Source organism: Triticum dicoccoides, chromosome 5A (assembly GCF_002162155.2).
Source record: "Triticum dicoccoides isolate Atlit2015 ecotype Zavitan chromosome 5A, WEW_v2.0, whole genome shotgun sequence".
Taxonomy (NCBI): domain Eukaryota; kingdom Viridiplantae; phylum Streptophyta; class Magnoliopsida; order Poales; family Poaceae; genus Triticum; species Triticum dicoccoides.
The window spans coordinates 328,991,231-328,998,636 of record NC_041388.1 but is presented as its reverse complement, the minus strand read 5'-3'; positions in this window follow the sequence as shown (position 1 = coordinate 328,998,636).

Sequence of the window (7,406 nt, the reverse complement as noted above, 5' to 3'; positions counted from 1 at the left end):
CACACCCTCTTTGCTTCACTGACGAAGTAATGGAGCATGAATTCCCAAAAGGGTTTAAACCCGTGAATATTGAATCATACGATGGAACAACTAATACCGCGGTGTGGATTGAGGATTTTCTTCTCCATATCTATATGGCCCGCGGAGATGACCTCCATGCCATCAAATACCTCCCGTTAAAACTCAAAGGACCAGCTCGACACTGGCTAAACAGTCTGCCCGAAAACTCTATTAGCAGCTGGGAGGATTTGGAAGACGCCTTCCGTGACAACTTCCAAGGTACATATGTCCGGCCATCAGATGCCGATGACATAATCCATATAGTTCAACAGCCCGGAGAGTCAGCCAGGAAATTCTGGACTAGATTCCTAACTAAAAAGAACTAGATCGTCGACTATCCGGATGTCGAAGCCCTAGCGGCCTTTAAACATAGCATCCACGACGAATGGCTCGCCCGCCACCTCAGCCAAGAAAAGCCGAAGTCCAAGGCAGCCCTCACGACACTCATGACCCGCTTTTGTGCGGGTGAAGAAAGTTGGTTGGCCCGTAGCAAAAACAATGCAAGCAACGCCGACACCTCTGAAACCAGAAATAGCAACGACAAATCCCGACGCAACAGACACAAGCGTCGAAACAACAATGACAACACCGATGATACAGCGGTCAATGCTGGATTCAGTGGCTCTAAGTCCGGTCAGTGGAAGAAGCCATTTAAAAAGAACAATTCGGGCTCATCCAGCTTGGACCGCATACTCGATCGTCCGTGCCAGATCCATGGCACCCCAGACAAACCACCCAATCATACTAACAGAGATTGTTGGGTTTTTAAATAGGCCAACAAGTTAAATGCTGAAAGCAAGGAGAAGGGATCGCAAAGTGAGGATGACGACAAGGAGCCCCGGCCACCGAACACAGGGGGACAGAAGAAGTTTCCCCCTCAGGTCAAAACGGTGAACATGATATTCGCTACCCACATCCCCAAGAGGGAGCGCAAGCGCGCGCTCAGGGACGTCTACGCGATAGAGCCAGTTGCCCCAAAAATTAATCCATGGTCGTCATGCCCGATCACTTTCGATTGTCAGGATCATCCGACTAGTATTCGTCACGGCGGTTCAGCCGCACTGGCCCTCGACCCAATAATTGATGGGTTCCACCTGACGCGAGTCCTTATGGACGATGGTAGCAGCCTCAACTTGCTCTATCAGGATACAGTGCGCAAAATGGGCATTAATCCATCATGGATCAAGCCCACAAAGACTACCTTTAAAGGAGTCATACCAGGTGTAGAGGCCTGCTGTACGGGCTCAATCACACTAGAGGTTGTCTCCGGATCTCCGAACAATTTCCGAAGCGAGGAGTTACTCTTTGATGTCGTCCCCTTTCGTAGCGGCTATCACACACTCCTTGGATGAACCGCATTTGCTCGATTCAATGCGGTGCCACACTACGCTTATCTCAAGCCCAAGATTCCCGGACCACGTGGCGTCATAATAGTTAATGGAAACATGGAACGCTCCCTCCGCACCGAGGAGCACACCGCTGCCTTAGCAGCAGAAGTACAGAGCGGCCTTTTCTAGTAGAACCTCAATTCGGCGGCCGAGCTCCCGGACACTATCAAGAGAGTCCGGACTATTCCACAGTAGGACAGCTCGGCTCGTCAAGAGCTCGACTAGCAATTCGGCCTCCATCCCAGTCCCGGCCAAGTGGCGGCAATTGTACCGCACGTACATAACTACGCACTCAAAATACCATGGGCATGGATAGAGGCATAACTAGCTTGTGATCCACAATACGGCTCGACCGCCCCCGGACACACGTACTTTCACTTTTCAGGTTTCTTTTCCACGGGCCTTCAATGACGGCCTGACCATCAGTTCTTTTCGAAGGATAAATACACCAAGACGGCAAGAAGCATGGACATACCGGGAATTTTTAGGTGGCTTCTTTAACGATCCCTTTACCTATTTTCAGGACCCACACGCAGCTCTCCCTTGGTTAAGTCATATTAAATAGCCTTCTGCTTATTGCACTACTTGTATAAATGCGCTTTAATGCACTAATGAAATTATAATGGAAACAGTTTGTGGCCCAAATTTTACGGCTCCAGCTTACTACCCTTTCTTCTTTTTCTTTTTTGATAACTTTATCAAATAGCACCCGTACACTTTGGTATGTTCCAATTTGCCAGGGGCTTCATAGTGCCCCACAACACGGCAACAAAGTACGAACACTTTTTACAGTATAGTTCGGCACCCCGAATTTAGCACTATATGCATTGGCTCCGAATCATGTCTTTGGCCAATAGTTGGGTTGCCCGGCTCCTGTGCTTGCTACCTTACGTTCCGTTATATCGGCTAGGGTAGTAAAGGGAGAACTACTGCGATTGTGCCCTGGTTAACCCGGAGGAGCACCTTAGTAGAGAAAGCCGAAAACTGACTATCATGATGCGGCGAGAGCCGGTCAACTCTTCGGAGGTCTCAAATCTTTAGAGATTTTTTCCACATTACGCCAGGGATCGGTACTTACCCGATTAGGTGTTTACAACATCCTAGTTCGAATACTAGGGGCTGCGCCTATATTTTTATTGTCAAACTCCTATGGCTAAGTGAGGTGCTAAAGCCGCATAGTCCGATTCCCTGGTTCGTCGCGCTAAACACCTCCTTCAAGGACCAAACAATTGGATCAAGAGTGTTTAGATTACATCCCGAACACCCCCGTACTACCTACGTGGGGGCAGAAGCCGACGACTGGCCAACTCTCAGATTTCACACAACACTGCCACACAGGAGGTAATTTTTTTTAAATAACAAACATTATACATAACGACTTTGTTTCATCATACAAGGTAGATACAACATGAATGTATTCATTCAAAAACAATGTCTGGTGCACATTGCGTCGCCACAATACGAGAAACCTCCAGGACGTCTTCAAAATACCACTCGGGCGTGCGGTGCTCCTTGCCCTCTGGCGGTCCCCCGGCTGTATGCTTGACGGCATCCATCTTCGCCCACCACACCTTGACGCAGGCAAAGGCCATGCATGCGCCCTCGACGTAGAACGACCGCTTGACGACGTCCAGCCGAGGGCAGGCATTCACTAGCCGCTTCACGAGCCCGAAGTAGCTGCCGGGTATAGCTTCGGCAGGCCACAGCTGGATTATCAAATCCTTCATGGCTAGTTCGGCCACCCTATGCAGCTCGACCAGCTGTTTTAGCTGATCGCTAAAGGGCACTGGATGTTCTGGCTCCAGATATTGCGACCAGAACAGCTTCTCCGTAGAGCCCCCATCTTTGGCTCGGAAGAACTCCGCAGCGTCAGACACACTGTGCGGCAGATCCGCAAACGCCCCTGGAGAACTCTGAATCCAGGTTAGTAAGAGATACTTCTTCTTCACATATATGCTTTGCATACTAAACGCCTTACCCGCCACGATTTTCTTGGCCTTCTGGATCTTCTGGAGGGCGCCCTGGGCATCAATCCAGGCCTCTTCCGCGCTTTGGCGGGCCGTAGCAAGTTCGGTCTCTCGAGCCAAAACGTCACGCTCCAAGGATTCACATTTCTTCAACGCATCCCGGAGCTCTTGCTGGACCTCATTACGCCGGGCCTCGTGCTTCTCACAGGCGCCTTTTTCCTTGGTAGTTTCTCCTCGGCCTGGGCCAGGGCCTGTTTAAGGACCTCGACCTCGGTCGGCGCTCCTACACATATTAGGGCACTACGGTCAATACGGATTATTTATTCTTTCTGAATATACAGCGAGTCAATACATACCTTGCTTGTCCTCTAGCTGCTTCCTCACTTGGCCGAGCTCCTCCTCGGCCCCGCTCCAGTCTCTGCTTTAGTCCGGAGACTCCGATAGTGTGTGAGGTTGCGGCCAGCAACGATGCCTGCTTATTCATATAAGACATATTTAGTTAGTTTCCTGCAAAAATAAATTGATCCTCTATACGGCTTTTCTTTCCGAACACCAGTCAGTGTCTCAGGGGCTACTGTCTATATTGGGATTTTCTCTTTTGCGTCGCTTACCTCAAAACCTGTTAACGGGCTACTATAGGCTTCGGTTAGTCCGCTCTTGACAGACTGAACCGTCTCAATCACCGTACCCATAAGGATAGGGTGTTCATCCACAATGGAAGCACCTCGTAGCGCTTCCAGCAGATTATCCGGTGCCTATGGTTGGACAGAGGTCACCGACGGAATAGGCACACCCCTTCTTTCGAAGGAGGTTGCTCGCCGCATTCTGGAGCCGTATAGGTCTCCGGACTTGTATTCGGCTGGGGGCCAAACTGGGCAAAGCCCCCATCCCTAGTCGCCATGGGGGTCTGCTCCCCCATGTGTGCGGCAGCCGAGGTTTCGCCCTCTAGCGTCACCCTGGCGGCCTCCTGAACCTCTCCCTAGCCGGGAAGGTCCTTTGGGACAACACCTCGTCATCGCCCTTGGCCGTGGGAGAGTGAGCGGCCGGTGGTGACTCGCTAGCCATCGCCTTCAAATCCAATGAACCTCTTGATGAGGATTGTAGGGAGCTGTCGTGGGCCGGACTACAATGGCATAAATTAACATATTAATATTATGAAGCAAGAGAGGTCGGATGCATGGACATATGTGGGTTTTAGTACTTACGACACGGCCAGAGGCTTGTTTCGGGGGCATCGCTCCGGGCTGCTGTCGATGTCCCATGCGGAGTTATCCGCAAGGGGACCCTTCCCCCTCTTGGACGCCTCCGCCTCCAGATTTGTGGAGGCCGCCCTCTTCTTCCTCCCCCCCATCAGGGGGAGAGGTGCTTTCTTCCTCCTCGTCATCGTCTTCGGCTGCGGAGGAGTGAGTCTTGTCTTCGGACGACACGTCTGAAGCTCCCTTGCAGAGGGGGGCCACTCCGGACCCCCTTGGCCTTCTTCTTGGCCTTCTTCTCCGGCGCCTTATAGGGCGCCGGCACCAGCATCTTCGCTAGGAGCGTGATGACTGGTTCCTCGGGTAGCGGAGCCGAACATTGAATCTGCTCCACCCTCTCCGTCCATACCTGAAAAAATAAAGTTTAGATATCCTCCTCGAAACAAGCACGTAGAGGATGCGTCTGGAGACGTGAAAGGCTTATCGCATTGGCAGAATGGGTAATATCGTGCCCGCGGTCCGAGTCTATGGCTGGCGGCGTCTCATTGCCCTTAAAGAGCAACTTCCAGGCATCTTCATGAGTGGTTCCAAAGAACCTTTCCAAGGTTCAATGCTTCTTCGGGTTGAATTCCCATAAGGGGCAGCTTCGGCTTTGGCATGGGAGGATCCGGCAAACCAGCATCACCTAGATTACGTCGATGAGTTTGATGTTTTTATCCACCATGCTTTGAATGCGCGTTTGCAGCACTATCAGCTCGTCCGACGAAGACCAATTTGGGCCCTTCTCTATCCAGGAGGTGAGCCGCGTTGGAGCTCCGAACTTGAATTCGAAAGCCGTGGCCCAGGTGGCATCGCGGGGCTCTGTGATATAGAACCACACTTTCTGCCACTCCTTGACAGTCTCCACAAAAGTACCCTTTGGCCATGTGACATTGGGCAGCTTGCTCACCATGGCGCCTCCACACTCAGCATGTTGGCCATCCACCACCTTCGGCTTCACGTTGAAAATCTTGAGCCACAGTCCGAAGTGGGGTTGGATGAGGAGGAAGGCCTCACACATGACAATGAATGCCGAGATGTTGAGGAAAGAATTCGGGGCTAGGTCATGGAAGTCTAGCCCGTAATATAACATAAGCCCACGGACAAAAGGGTGGAGAGGAAACCCTAACCCGTGGACGAAATGAGGGATGAACACTACCCTCTCGTTGGGCTTCGGGGTGGGGATGATTTGCCCCTTGGCTGGAAGCCGGTGGGCGATTTCTTTCGCCAGATACCCGGCCTCCCGAAGCATGGTGATGTCCTTCTTCTAACGGAGGAGGCCATCCACTTGCGTTACCCTCCAGATCTGGACATGGTTGAGTCCTTCCTTGAGGCGGAAATAATGAGGACTTGGGCGCTGGGGCTCGAGAATGGAAGGGTAGAGAAAGAGAGAAGGCGTGGGTGAAGAAAAGGGAATCCTTATCTCCTTATAAAGGCGGTGAATATCAAGCGCCTCCCCACTCGCCTTAAAACTCGCCTGTTCCCAAGGGCCGTGTAAACGACACGGTTAGATTACCCATGCCCGTAGTGATGAGAATCCCGCAATAAGGGGACACAATCTCTGCTTTGACAAGACGTGCCTATGAAAACCGTGTCTCAAAACATGGAACGGAAAATGGTTTGAAATGATGACCAAGCAGACGTGATGTCACATTACAAAAAGTTGTCAGCGGATTGGACTCGTGCAATATTATATTCTCTGTGATTGTGTGTGGTACTTGTGTTGCAAATCCGGACACATTCATTGCATCTGAAGACTATCTTGGAGTATTCGGAAAGGGGAACCCGCCTTGCAATGCCGAAGACAATCTGCGCGCCAGACACCTCGTCATTGAAGCCTGGTTTAGGGGCTACTAAGGGAGTCCTGGACTAAGGGGTCCTCGGGCGTCCGACCTATTAGAGATGGGCCAGACTGATGGGCTGTGAAGATACAAAGAACGAAGACTCTACCCGTGTCCGGATGGGACTCTCCTTGGTGTCCAAATATGAAGATTCTGTTTTCTGTAACCGACCTTATGTAACCCTAGATCCATCCGGTGTCTATATAAATCGGAGGGCTAGGTCCGTAGAGAGATATCCTCATAATCATAGTCAGACAGGCTAGACTTTTAGGGTTTAGCTATTATGATCTCGTGGTAGATCAACTCTTGTAATTCTCATATTCATCAAGATCAATCAAGCAGGAAGTAGGGTATTACCTCCATAGAGAGGGCCCGAACCTGGGTAAACATCGTGTCCCCTGTCTCCTGTTACCATCGACCTTAGACGCACAGTTCGTGACCCCTATCCGAGATCCACCCGTTTTGACACCGACAACGGCGACCTCCTAGACGCCCCAACCGGCACCCGCACCGCGACCTTCCCAGGCCGCGTTTGACGAGCAACACTGCGATGTCGGTGCCACCGGACACCGCCGCGGGAAGAGCCCTTTACGTCTCTCTCAAGACGCACTGGGCCGACATGCGCACCCAGACGCTGGCGGAAATGGTGCGCGACAGCGAGACCGTGATAGAGCTCCTTCTAACATGGTGAGAAGTCAGAGCGCGTCACGGTCCACGCAGCTTTCACCGCCACCCACACCAGTGGAAGCGTTGGTACATGTGCAACTACTCCTTGACTTCCCTCCAGCTGCGGAGAAGCTCGACGAGTGGAGGGTACCATCCGAAGCCTCATCAGCTTTGCTAACAAAGATTAGCCGCGCCCAGCGGGACCCTCATGCCGGCGTTCTGCCGAGCCGGTGCATGCCGACGGTGGGAGGA